Source organism: Fukomys damarensis, unplaced genomic scaffold, assembly GCF_012274545.1.
Source record: "Fukomys damarensis isolate Sample0158 unplaced genomic scaffold, DMR_v1.0_HiC HiC_scaffold_33, whole genome shotgun sequence".
Lineage (NCBI taxonomy): Eukaryota > Metazoa > Chordata > Mammalia > Rodentia > Bathyergidae > Fukomys > Fukomys damarensis.
In genome coordinates, this window is record NW_022900945.1 from 1,879,858 (window position 1) to 1,893,868 (window position 14,011).

General features: G+C 48.6%; 1 long non-coding RNA gene across 1 annotated transcript; it reads right to left on the reverse strand.

The window, feature by feature from the left end:
- Positions 1 to 3,553: 3,553 nt before the first annotated feature.
- Positions 3,554 to 12,830, reverse strand: LOC104848866. Its single transcript, XR_776558.2, has 4 exons — positions 12,288 to 12,830; positions 9,873 to 9,979; positions 5,465 to 5,572; positions 3,554 to 3,798 (listed from the first exon to the last, which is right to left on the reverse strand). It is a non-coding gene; the product is annotated as an uncharacterized LOC104848866 (long non-coding RNA).
- Between the last annotated feature and the right edge of the window lie 1,181 nt (positions 12,831 to 14,011).

Below are 14,011 nucleotides of genomic sequence, written 5' to 3' on the forward strand. Positions count from 1 at the left end.
GCGTTTCTTCGGGCCAGCAGCTCGCTCCTGTCCAGGCAGTGGGAGAGGCCACCTCCTTCCTAACTTTATTTCCAGCCCGTTCCCTGCAGATGAATGTGGCGGGCCTCCCGGCTCCCACGGCAGAGGACGGTCTGGGAGAGGGCAGGCAGCCCGCGCAGGCCGGGAGAACTGTTTGCGGTAACTCTATTTTTAATATACATCGCTGACCCTAATGATAGTCTACTGAGATGAGGGCAAGAAATGTCTGATCAAGTGGAGATTAATTTTTGACTGTGTCGCCCGGAATGCATGAAAATGCACTCCTTTTTCTATTTAGACTCCCAGGATGCTTTGATTGATTGACTAGTTTACAAATGAAGGTGATAAAATTAGGTTGAAGACCACATACATTTCTTAAAATGAGGCTGGCTGGTCGTGAAGACAATGAGGTTTGGACAGATTGTATTGCTGGTTTAGGCAATCTGTGGGCATGTCAAGATTTATAGACCTGTACCGGAATGTTACAATTGCAGCTCACTGATATAGGTTTCTTTTCAAATTCTTTCCCATTTTATTTGAAAAAGGCCATTAGAGAGTTATAGACTATTGAAAAGGCTTTTTCTTTGCTAACACTTAATAAACTCTTCCAAACAAGGAATACTGCATTTTTATATTAAATTTAGACCAAAATCTATAAAACGTGATCCTGGGTTGGATAATTTGATTATTATTATCTAAATGGAGTGATGTTCATACTGGTTTGCAGTAATGTACACAGTAAATAGAATGTAAGTTCAGATTTGTATAAGACCACGGGATGCTGGATCTCCTTGTTGTTGTTTGTTCTGTGAGCCTTTCTTTGGGGAATTTCAGCCAATTTTCCCTGAGGTGAAAATTTTTTTAAAAAAGAGAGGCCCCAGAGATGAAATTAATACCGCGTTGTACTAAAAACAAATTGCTGTGAATATTTACATGTTCTCCTCATCACAGAAGAAAGCTGCAAATGTCTTAGGAGTTATCCAACTAATAAGATTTACCAAGGGGGCCCAAAAAGCATGAGAAAATATTCGGCAGAATTAGAGACAATTATCCCATTGTAAGTTATGATGTGAGGAATAATAGATGAAATTCTGGAGTTATTTATGAATAAGTCAATTCTGTTTCATACATTTTTTGCCATCAAAATAACTTATGAAATCATTTTCCAGGCCCATGGCGTTTAATGAGACTTCTGTATTCAGTTAAAGATTTTCTTCCAGGGCTTTTGCAGCCACTCAGAATTCTTGGTGGTGCCCAGATTTTGACCTAAGTCAGTTTTCCAACTCTGAAGTCAACCAGCCCATGGTCCAGAATCCTGCTGCAGATCTCGGCCTGCTGCCTGGTGCTGGGAGAGGTGGCCAAGTTTTAGGGGCTCAGTGGGGGGCTCAGAGAAGGGGTCCCATGCGGTGGTGTGGTTGGAACGCTTGGCACAGCACCTGGCACGCAGTAGGTGCTTGGAGGGTGCAGCCATCACTGTCACCGCCCATGCCAGCTCCGCATGTCCCTGCTGCAGAGCGGACGACCCAGGCTACAGCTGGCCCAGGCTGCATGTCCTTGGGAATGTCCCTTCTGAGCGCTGCTCCTCTGTCCCTGGTGCCTGGCTCCTTCTAGGGCCTCTTCCTTGGGGTAGAGGAGGCAGCGGGTTCTGGCACTGTACAAATGTCAGTAGTCACTTTTGATTGTGTCCAGCACCTGTTCTCTGGCCTTTAAACCGTGGAAAGTGGCCGATGGGAACCGTGGGAAGTGGGCACCTCCTGTACCTGAGGGCAATTATGGGGTCTTACTTGAGGGGACTGGGGGTCAGGGGGTTGGACGAAGTGGTCCAGAGCATAGGCCGTGAGGTTGATAGTCTGGGAGCGGGTGAACTTTGAAATCCAGAGCAGCACTCCTGCAGAAGGTTGTCAATATTTCTCAGTGATTTACACAGAAAAGTCTGGAACTGTGCCAGGTTCATCTCATGCTGTCCGTGCCAGGAGTAAATGTGCTGATGGAAGGCATTGTGTCCAGGGACCAGGGGCCCTGGAGGCTCAGGAGGAGCGGCAGGTGGCGACCGCCCAGCAGGTGCTGGTGGTGCCTGGCTTCCTGTGTCTCTCAAGAACCGCATGGGGAATTTGTGGACCAGGCCCTCACAGTGAGCCTGGCCTGCAGTACTGGATCAGGCTGGCACATGGATGTTCCCTGGATCTGCAGCCTGGGAGAAGCCACACCCTGTCACCTGTGCTTACACCTCCTCTGCAGCTCATTTGGGACCAAAGGATGGAGTGCTGTTTCTCAAACAGAGCCGCACAGCAATGTGCTGAGCATTCAAGGGCAGTGGCGGCCTCTCAGGGACACTGTGCTATATAATTACCTGGTCTTTCATGGGGAGGGGAACCACTGTCCCTGGTGTCTGAGGGGGTGGTGTTGCAGACCCCGAGGACACCGTGCCCCTACCACTCAGCAAAGTGGTGCAGCGTTAATGCAGCCCACGCATGCCTGCTCACCTCAGCTTATACCTTCTCTATGTTACCTGCGGCCCGCACAGTGGAAATGCCTGACACCTGCTACTGTGTGGCTCGGGGAAGAAGCACATGGAAAGAGTCTGGGTGTATTCCACACAGACATAGCTTTTTCTTTCTTAATCAAATATTTGACCTAAGGGTGGCTGACTTCACAGAGGTTCAAGCTGTAGAGAAGTAGGAAGGGTGGACAGTATTTTTGTCTCTTCAGCCATTCAGAGTCAGAGATGGGACCCAGGGTGCTAGGTCAGTGTCCACAGAGCAGCAACCCACCCTGGATCTTCTGGAAGTCTTTGCATGTTGAACGGAAGGACAAAAAGCCCTGTGGAAGAGGTTGCCTGCACTGTCACTGGGCGGGCATGGGCAAATCAGGAAGGTCAGAGTGAGAGGTGGCTAGGCCTCCCCGGCTGCGGACCTGAGGGTAAAGGGCTCCCACCAGAGGATCCACAGATGGACACTTGGAGGGCTTCTCAGGACACAGGGATGCCTGGAGTTACAGTGACACAAGACAGGCGTCCCACCGTGGCCTGACATCATTAGCCTATGGGTAACCTTTCCAAATGTTTGCCAGGAAGAAAAGGAATCTTAACAACACAGGTATTTAAAGGTTTGGGTAAGTGTGCAACACAGTGATTTTTCAATCTTGGAGCTGACCAATCCTGGGGCCTGTGAGTCCACAAGTGTCTGCCATCGTTCTCGGGGTGTCAGAGGAAATCGAGTGACGGATCACTTCTCTGTGTCACTGCTTGGGACCGGTGACAATCAGTGAAATGATTGTGTCTGCCTCTACACATATCTGTAATTGATTGCCCAAACCCTACGACTCTTTCCTAGCTGATATGATGGAGCATTGGAAGGAAATCACTCTCAATGAGGAGGAGCTAGGTCCATTTGTTATTTACTGCCCTGCCCGCTTCCTGGTCCCCATTCAGCGCTGAGTGTCCCCCAAGAGCACATTATGGTAATCAGCCAGATGTATGTATAGGAATCAATCAAGGTGAGCCGGCGCAAGAGTTATGACACTGCAAAGTCTGTTTGTAACTTTTGATTTATGGAAGATTTTCCATTTTATAAATTGGGAGTGGGGCATGTTGGGATGGCTTAACCCTTGGCTTCCCCCAAAGGAAAGTGGATTGGGCATCAGGGCAGTGGGCAGAGCACTGTAATTGCCCAGTGTCCCTGGATAACCCGAGCACTTGCAGGCTTGGCTTGTGGCTCTTAGAAGCTCCTCCACTCTCTGAAGACCTTTCCTGTCCTTGCGAAACAGAACCGGCTCAATCTTCTGGACGGTGAAGATGCAATATGTTACCTTTGGGACGGATCCCTACACAGTGCCTCCCTGGACTCCAGAAGCACATGCCATGGCGGTGTTCCCAGGACTGTCCCTACTTGCTGTCACTCTCAGCGAAAGGAGTTCCCAGGGTCGACTCCTGGCTACAGGCCCTGGACACGGCAGGCTGCTCCCCTCTGTTCTTATAAAACCGCAGAGGCCAGGGCAATGTTGGCCCTGAGCCACTTCTCCGAGATGGACAGAGCTGAGCGTAGCATCTCTTCCGTTGACAGCCACTTGTCATGCTCAGCCTTACCACCCCTAGCGCTGGAGGAGGCAGGACAGGCATGGCCTATTATAGTCCCTTTGTCAGCTGACCCCATTAAAATATTGGCCTTTAATGTACATCTCTCACATCCAACCTGCCAACCATCTCATAGAGTGTCATGCTGATGTGGATGGTTCCATTTTGCAGATGTGGAAATAGAAACAAAAACTTGAAATTCTTTGTCCAAGAACATTCCAGAACATTCTACTAGTTACCATGCACACAGGGCTGGGGCTGGGCCTCCTGACTGCTGGCTCAGGACTTTTCTTTCCCTGAATTTCACTGGGATCCAGGTGCCCACCCTCTGTAGGGCACAGTACTAGTACTTGTTTTTGGAAACCGGGTCTCACTGTGTAGCCCACCGCCTTCCTGGGTTTACAAACACGTGCCCACCATGCTGGTGTTGCCCCCATTTCTGAAGGCTCCCCAACCCTTCCAGCTGCCAGCTGTGAGTTGCTGTGTGGCTCACAGCTTCTGTCCCCACAGACCCCTTTCTGCCCATCTGTGTATGGCATTCATGGTGAGACATGCTTCTTCAGGGACAGCAACTCCGGGAGGGAAAAGATCTGTCCCATCCCAAGGTCACTGCGTCTGCTCTTTGCTTGGCAACCTGACCACATCATCATGTGTGGAACTAAAGTTCTGTTTCTTTTTTATTGGCATGGCAGACCTATTGTGCTTTAGCTCCTTTCTCTACCTAATGTGACTCTTATACTAAGAACACAGATCCCTGCAGACCTGCTCTCTGTCTTCTAATCCATTAGCAGCGTGAGATCGCTGTCTCTGGAAAACTTAAGAAACCATTTAAAAACAAAAAGATGAATAAATGAAAATGTTATGAGCCTGGAAATGTTAATTAAGTCATTCTCAAGGAAGAGGCTTTCCAGCCCAGATTAAAACACACCATCACTTTCCAACAGTTAGCAGCTTTCTCCTTGAAAGAAGTCCAAATTAAGGACAAAATCATTATCAAAAGAAATAGTAAAGGGACCAGGAAGTGGGGCTGAGTCTGGCTCTCGGCTACTCCTCTCACTGGCGCAAACATGAAGGCTGAAGTCATAAAGCGAGGTCTATTTCCAGACTCCACAGTCCCTGCCAAGTGCCAGTCTGCGCCTTGACACAGATTCATGGGGGTGGAGAGGCACAGATCACCTGCTCTGCTTCAGACTCAGAGTCGAGACCTGAGAAGCGAGGCACTTCTTGAAGTCATTTAACAGAGCCTAGGACAGAACCTAAAAGTTCAGACCCACACTCCAATGCTCTTTCAACTGCATACAGAACCAAACAAAATAATCCCAAAGTAAGAGTGATGCTATCTTTTTGAAGTGTGCTGTGTCAAAACCCCCTTACCTGGAGATACTGCTCTTCGGTTGTTTTCCTTTCAGTAGTGGGCCGAGCAGAGCCTCTCTTGTCAGGATTTTATTCCACTGTCTTAGCCCTCAGAAACCTGGGCAGGAGCTGCTGGAACACAGAGGCAGAAAGGCTGTGTCCCAAAGGCCAGGCCCTGACTGGACTCATGGCCCCAGCGGCTCGCTGGTGTGTCTGGGACACAGACATATAGAAAATTACATTGTAAGAAGGTGATATTAAGCTCTGTGGGATTAATTTTTGCCTGGAAAAGAAAATAAGTAAAAATCCCAATCTTAATATAGTTTCTGGAAACGAAGTATTAAAATGCTTAGCTTTTGTTTTCTGTTAAGGAAAACAGGCATGTGTGGAAATTTAAGTCAGACAAATACCAAGGAAGCACAAGGGACAGATGGATTTGACTGGTGGGCCAGAACAATGGAAGAGAACCTGACATACTTCCCGGAAGATAGGACATTTTGGGGGGACCTCCACAAGCCAGTCCTTTATTCTGTATTATTCAGCCATTGCTGTGATAATGTGGTGTAACAAACAACTCCAAAATGTTAGTGTCTTACAACAGCAGATGCTTATTTCTTGTCTATGTGGCTGCATTAAGCTGCAGGCTGGGTCCAGGCCAACTCCACGAATCTCTCATTCTGGGGCCTGGGCTGGAGCAGCCACAGCCACCCATTTGAATGCCAGCTCTTCTAACACGAAGGGCAGGAGGAACGGGAAGAGGCCCACAATCCCAGGAACAGGCCATGCCTCTGCAAGCACCCGTTTAGAAGTCTCTCCTGCCTACATTCCATTGGCTAGAGCAAGTCACACGGCCAAGTGCAAGGTCAATGGGGCAGGGGACAGATGGCAGCCAGGGGCATGACAGTGAGAGAAGGAGAAGTCGGGAACCAGTAACACAACCTACCACATTTTCTTCCTGGCCCTGGGTTCTATCCATTCAATAAGGGGATACGATCCTGGAAGGTAAACCGACAAAACCCCAAACGATCCAAACCCCAAGCTTCCCCCCACCCCACCCTGTGGTGGAAGGCAGCTGTGTTGGCAGAGGTAGCAGACGACAGCAGCAGCTCCTCACAGGCTGGGTCTTCCAACGGGCACAGATGTCACTGCAAGCCCCACAGGACGGGGCACAGCATCTGAGAGGGGGGCACTTACAGCGCTGTCCCACAGCCAGCCCTGCTTGGAGTGGGATGAAGCCGACATGGTGCTGCTTTGAGCACTGGGCCCTCTGCTCCCTGAGGGTCCTGGGGATGCACAGCTGAGTCAGGGAGGCCGCTGCCAGCAAACGGTCTGTGCACAGTCTGATAAAATATTACCTCCTATATTTGCATGAGTTTAACTTAGCTTTCTTAGTTTAAGTATTTTTTAATTTTTTTACACATTCTGTGATAAGCACGTTTATTTGGCAACAAAATGTATAGCGATGTCAGAGAGCAGACAAAGGCACAACACGCATGTGAGTGACAGGTGCTAACTTCCGGAGCAGCCTGGAAATGCGCCATTCTTTGAGTCCAACATTTGGACTTCTGCTCCCTATGCCAGGACATTCCAGAGTGGACCCGGGAGTAGTACCTAGTAAATGGAGCTTCAGTCGGAGTCTGTGTTCATGTAGGGGAAAATAAAGATTAGGCCCCACGTGAAAGTCCTTGGCGTTTGCTTTGGTTTTTGAGCACTTAACCATCAGCTTGTTGGCATCTTTATGATGCAGCCTGGGCCAGGCTCTCCCTAGTCCACGATGCTAGGTTGGGTGAGCTGCCCGAATCTACTGCAGTGTGCTGAATGCATGACTCAAGCTTCTAGAAACCACACCCCACAGGGAGAGTGAAGCTGGTTCTGACCCTGTGCGTGGGAAGGCGCCCATGTCCTGCTGTGATAATGCATGACTTGTGAAGTCCAGTGGTAGATTTTACTCCAACACAGGACTGCTGATGTGCTGGTTAGTACTGCTCTGTGTTGGTCAGCGGCGGCATTGTGAGACAGTGCAGGTCCCTGGGACACATGGATTGCGCTGACATCAGGGCTGACAGAGTTTAGACTCCCTGCTCACTGGTCGCTGTCAGTGGTCAGCAGGAGCTCAAAGCCCCTGCTTCTCCATCCTCCTGGGCACAGCTGTGCCTGCTTCCTATGGGCAGAGGGACAGTGAATCTGGAGGGAAATGGGTAGCCACTCCAGTCCACTGCTCACCCCGATCACTATTCCTGGTGGCCCTCGATGCTGGGGGAGCAGGACACAGATTTTGGGCAAGCAGCCTGCAGTCTGCTCCCTGAACCATGCTGAGGGCCTGTCAGCAGGGACCCTAGCTTAACGTCTTTACAGATGCCCACCATCCAGGGCCACATGTGCCAGCTCCAGCAATGACCAGGCCAGCAGGGAGCACAGCACACTGTGCCTGGGTTGTATTGGCTCCAGAGAGGGCCATGGAAAGCCACTGAGAGCCAGATGGGTGCTGGTGCACACACAGCTCACTGGAGGCAGTGAGAGGAAACCCTTTCCACCCTCAGGGCCATGGGCGCAGATAGCGGGAGCCGGGTGGCAGACACAGCCACGGGCTCCATGCTGTGGGCTTGGAGCTGCCTGCCCAGCCTTGAGTTCCAGCTGGACCCCTGTCGATGTCACCTGTGACTTGGACAGTTTCCCACCTTCGTTTCTTGTTTAAAACAGGAATTACAACTCCTAATATGGCAAAATTCACTCCCAGAAGACAATTCCCTGGTCTACACCTTGGATCTTTTGCACACTAACTTCATGATGCCAGGAATTTCACTGAACTGTTCTGGGTTTTAGTCGCCTTGGTATGGGTTATGGTGCAGGGGATGAAATATGAAAATACTGTATCTCCCAACCTGTTAGCTGTCTGATACGCCGAGCTTGTGTTCTCTAAAAATCAAAGAGTGAATTCTAGGAACATTGGAGGTTAAGAGTAGAAAATGTTTATTGATAGAATAGCTCCTGAGAGGCAGGCAGGGTCCCGCTTTATGGGGGCATCTTACAGAGCAAAACCCATGTGGATACAACATGGACCACAGCTATGATCACCCAATAAGGTTACAAGTATGATCGCTTAGGTGACAATGGTCCGGCTGGGAAACAAGTCAGGTAACAAGTGTGCATGGAAGTGTAGGGGCTGCCCCATGATCATGCCCCAAACAGCCTTCAAGCAGCACAGGTTTGAAGAGTTAACCCTGAAACTGGCAAGTTTCAAGAAGCTGATATGACTCATGGGGGGCAGTATCAGCCCCCGTCAACGGTTACGGCAGAGACCAGAGAAATGGCCTGTGAAGCCATGGGGCTTAATATGAGATAACACAGCCGAGGTCAGAGTGACTCACATTCAAATTCTGTTCCCACAATTAAAACCTTCTTAACTAGAAGGGCAAGGTTATTTGCCAACTATGCCCTATATTCTGTTCTATTCCTAATTCAAGAATGCTTCAGCTCTTACTTTACAGGCCTTGCTTACATCAATAACGTATCTCTGGCAACCACGTGTAGTCCCTTCACTCCGACCTAACTGTGATGTCACCAATAAATAGCAGCTTTGGCTGGCCAGGGTCTTCTGCTGCTCATTCAGCACTGGCCCTCCTGGCTCCCCATTTCTCTCTTTAACTCTGTCTGTAACTTTTTCTTCTCACCTTGTACTGTAGCCAAGCAGGAGATCACAACCTGCCATGGGGGTCTCCAGTAGGAAAGAACAAATGTTTCTTCTAGAAAATGATGGGTCCAGAGGTCTTGATCACCCACTGGGGTGGCAGATGTCTATCTAGACTTCATTAGGCCTGGTGTTTGTCCTTTGAGGAAGTGGTCAGGCCTGGTCATTTTGTCTCTTATCTTGAGGCCTGATCTCTACAGATTAATAGATGTATCTCTGGCCACAGTTGTAATGTGTTTCACCTTTGTCCTGGCCCTCTGGTGGGGTCTAGCCCTATCTGACTGCCTGTACTATTTCTGTCTATGATAGCCTCACTTTATTATTATTATTATTATTTTGGTACTAGGGATCAAACTTGGGTCCTTGCATTTGTGAGGCAGGGGCTGGAACCACTGAGCTAAGTCCCCAGCCCAATAGCCTCATTTTAAAATGGGTGACTAACAGCACTGAGCTCAAGGGTAGATAGGAATGTGTAAATTCAGACAGCAAATGTTAGCTATGCTTGCCACTTACCTTGCAGGTTGCTGTAGACCTTGAATGAGAAAAACCCAGTGCCAGCCCTCAGTGAGTATTCAACTAATGGGCACAATATTTTACAAGTGCCAGCATAAAGGAAGGAGTATAACTACAGGGTCCAACAAACCAATGAGAAATGGACCAAATGAAATGGACCCAGGCAATGATTCCTGACCCATAAGTGTCCCCTCCAGGCATCCCAGACAGGTGAAGGACAGGACTTACGCTGGGGGAACAGGGCTTCCAGCTGCAGGCAGAAGTGGGCTGTGCATTTGCTTGTTTGCTTTCTCCACCTCTTCCATTGGCATGGGCTTTGTCAACACGCTACAAAACTTAGGTGAGAGAAGGACACACACATGATTCACTCCAAGAATACAGGTGAAGGCCTCCCTAAACATAGCATGCATTGGTAAGAGCTTCCAAAACCTTCCCAAATTCTGTTTCACAGCATCCCCCAGGTCTAGAGTAATGAAATAAAGGGTGGTACTAGGTAAACAGGATTACAGCACCAGGGCAATGTGTGGCAGGCAGGGTGTGTGGGAGAGCCCTGGCTGGGGTCTCGTTTTCCATGATTAAACCCTGCTCTGCTGTGATCACAATAATATTGTGACCTGAGGGGCAAAGACAGATCCTATGTGAGATTTCATTTTTGGGTAGCTGAGGTAATAATGAGCTGGTGGGTGTATGTGAATTAATCTCCCCCACTACTCAGAAGTGAAGTCTCATGTACTGTGATTTGTCTTCATTCTTTCCTCCACCTCGGAGCCCTTTGAAATTATTCTTCATACAGAAAAATAGAAAGAAAAAGAAAAGTCAACAAACAATATTTTAACCTTTGCTAAATGCTGATATATGTTCCAACTATCAATATCAATGACAAATGAATCCCATAATGCACAACTTGGTCTTCATATTGTGGTTCTATTGGCTGCCTATGGTCTGATTATGAGTGTTTAAAAATAGAACAAATATGCAAAGAATTGGTGCAGCGTACATTCCAGAGCCAATTTCATACAGTTTAAATTATCAATCAGTCTTTCTCCAAACTCCAAAGAGAACCTCAATCAATCTCACTCAAATAATAGTAACTCACAGAGTTATCATGCATTTAATAAATAGAAGTTAATGATTAAAAACACATTATTGAAAATGAAAGACTCTGGCCTAGGTGGGTATAGACATATAACACAGCTGTTAATCCTCCATAAATTTGTTTTTAATAACGCTGATGTTTTGCTTGCATATAATAACTATTTCATTAAATCTAAATTAAATGCATGGTTAAGCATATTTAAAACATGTAATGTGCTGCTAGTGTTATTTCATTGTGCATTTCCACACAGTTCTAATCATTTTCTGAACTCGAATTGACTAATGCAGGAAGTGGCCGGTTGTTTATCTGACACCTTCTTTCTGGCACCGTTAAGAGCTCCAGCACTGAATGTGTCTGATGGTGAGCACATTGCCAGTCAGTCGGTGTGCAGGAAACACAATGTGTTTATCTGCTGGAAAGAAACGCTTGTGGACCCCAACAAAAGGGGAAGCTTTGCTTTTAGATAACAGTCAAATATGCGTTTGGCTTTAAAAAAACCACAAAGAATCTAATAGTGAAAAAGCTATTGTGGAATAACAGTCGGGGTGCATGGCTGTGCGTGATTTTTCATTTATGGACAGCAGGAGACATTACGCACTTGCCTATTGCCGGTGCATTACTATTCCCGGCTATGCAGAAATGGACCGTGATTTACGGCACACATTCTTTGTTGCGGTTCCCACATTCCTATTGTCTTCCCCGAGTCCTGACTGGCTGCCCGGCTGGCAGAGGGGGTGGCGCTGGACCACACTCAATCATCGCGGTCTCCACAAATAGAGGAGGTGGATGTGAACTGGGATTTTCAGGCTTTGTATACCCAGCAAGCCAATCAGAAAGCAGGAAGAACAATAGCTGAAGGTTTTACTGCTCTTTAAGTTTCCCCACCGAATCCCATGGCGACTGATTATATCACAGAAGTTATATAAAAATCACATTAAATGCCAGCTAAATCAAGACTTTCCATGCCTTTTTTTCAAAGCAATGAAATTCAGGACAAACACTATACTATGCATGAAGATCACCACCTAGAGAGCTAAACTCTTCATTCCAGACGTCATATTTGGAAATGGAACTCGAGGAAAGTGTAGTTTATTCATTTTGTTATTTTCTGCAGTGCTTGCAAGGCTGTTTGGAAAGCCCACCATAGCAGAGCTCAATTAAGAGCCTTCATAATTCTCACCAGTTAACTTTGATTAAATAGGCTGTCTTGGAAGGGAATTCAGTCAGTTTGGGCTATAAATTACCTACAGCGAGTTTGAAACTTTGAAACTCTGAAACATTAGCCCATGGACAGCCCGTTCCTTTAGGAGGATGGGACTTGGCCAGCTAAAGCACAGCAGCTTCATCTTCAGAGTGGAGAGTTGAAAGGGAAAGTCCCTGTCAGTGCTGGGACAGCAGGTCCCGCAGCACAGCTGGACAGGGAGATGTCCACCTGCTTCCCACCGCCCACTGTGCACACAGTGGGGGGCCCAGAGCACCTTCTCCCATCCCACCGCCTGTTAGCATTTGATCGTTACATGATCCCGTGTTCATTGTTCATTTCCTACCTTTCCTGGTCGTCTTTCTTGCCAAAGGTCAAACCACCCATCATGAAATGGCTCCCGCTGATGGCTGCTTTTTAGGTAAGAGGCCAAATTCTTTATAAATAAGCAAGCATTTCCACCTCTGCAAATGGGGAAACTGAAGCTGTTCTGGCTCCAGATAACTGCTCAGGGTGCTGGGCCCCTTGGAGGAGCCTAGGGGTCAGCGTCGCTGGCACCCTTTACGATGTGTCCAGGGTGGAGCTGAAAATCCAGATGCCGAGGGCCACTCTACCTTGCACCAAGGGTCATTGTTTCCTGCCGTGTGGCCTTGTGGGCGCCGCCGCTCCGGACCTCATTTTCCTGTCTCTGGAGTGGAGCTGATCACAGAAGTGGGCTCTGGGAGTTTGTGTGGCTCTAGTACGCCGGGCACTCTGCCCTCACACGGGCTCGGCATGTGACCTACAGTGAGTGTTAGGCTGCACATTCAGCCTTGCCGGCTATGTCCCTGCTGTTTGAAAAATGTCTCCTTAATAAAAGCAGCGTCCATTCGCAAGCGCTCCCTTTGACTTCTACCCTCTGACAGCTATTAACACATTCTAGCCAAACAGCAACTGTGTGAGCGGGGAGTAGGATTCTTGCATTTGCCCTCATTCCCGGGGAGGGAAGATAGGGAGGTGCCAGTGGCCTGGCCAGGGCAGAGCAAGCGCAGCCTCAAGACTCCTGTCCTGAGCTCACCCGGCCTGGCCCAGGAATGGGGTCTCAGACTCAGGCGAGATGGTGAGGAGGGCGAGAGGGCCTTGACCTCTGAATCAAGGTACGCATCGGAGCGCAGGGGAGCAAACGTTCTCTGCAGCCCAGGGTTAAGGATTTACTTAGACTGCGGAGGGGTCAGAGGACCTTGGCCCGGAGCAGGGACAGAGTTAAGGAGCAAGGCTAACTTTCCCTTCAGCAGAAAGAGTAGCGTCAGCAGCCTCCCCGCTTCTGAATACATTAGGATTGTAAATCCAGGGTGCAAATTGTTTGTAGAATCTCAATTAAAGCCCTTATAATATTGTCATTCGTAATCAGCTCACTATGAAAACAGGGCTTCGCGAGGGCACCAAAATCATTTGAACTTGTGCTCTGCAATGGATTTGAATATTCAGATAAGGTCAGCGGTCAGAGCAGAGGCGACAGTTTTGGTCAATAAACAGGTTTAGCGAGACAAAATCTTTTTGTCTAAATGGGAATGGCTCGGAGAAATTGGTTCTCGGGGGGAATCGAAAGATTAAATTCAGCTGCGTTGCAAATTTATTTGCAGGCCACACAAGTGTGTGATGTGATGCGGGCTACCCCAGAAGCCCCCACTGACAGCACCGGAGGGGGCAGCTGTCCCCACCAGCCAAGACATGTGATGGAGCCAGGTCTCCTGGAGCGAGGCAGAGAGGCTCGGAGTGAAGCCTTCACCGGCAGGCTGTTACACACTTCCCCCCGTGAGACCCGGGAGAAACCTTCTCCAGTACCAGTTCCAGGCCCAGTCTGACCTCATGGGCCTGCAAGTCGCAGAGCCTACCAATATTCGGCTGTGTTCCCATCCGTCAGGGTCTTCTGGGGCTGCCTGTGGGCTGATGGGGGGCTGAGAGAAGAGCACAGAAGGGAAGGGGCAGTGAGTGCTGGGGATGCGGGGTCCAGTTCTCCCCAGAGCAGCTGTGCTTTCACCTGTTCTCTGCTTAAGGTTTTATTTGAAGAAAGGATTGGGTGGCTGTATT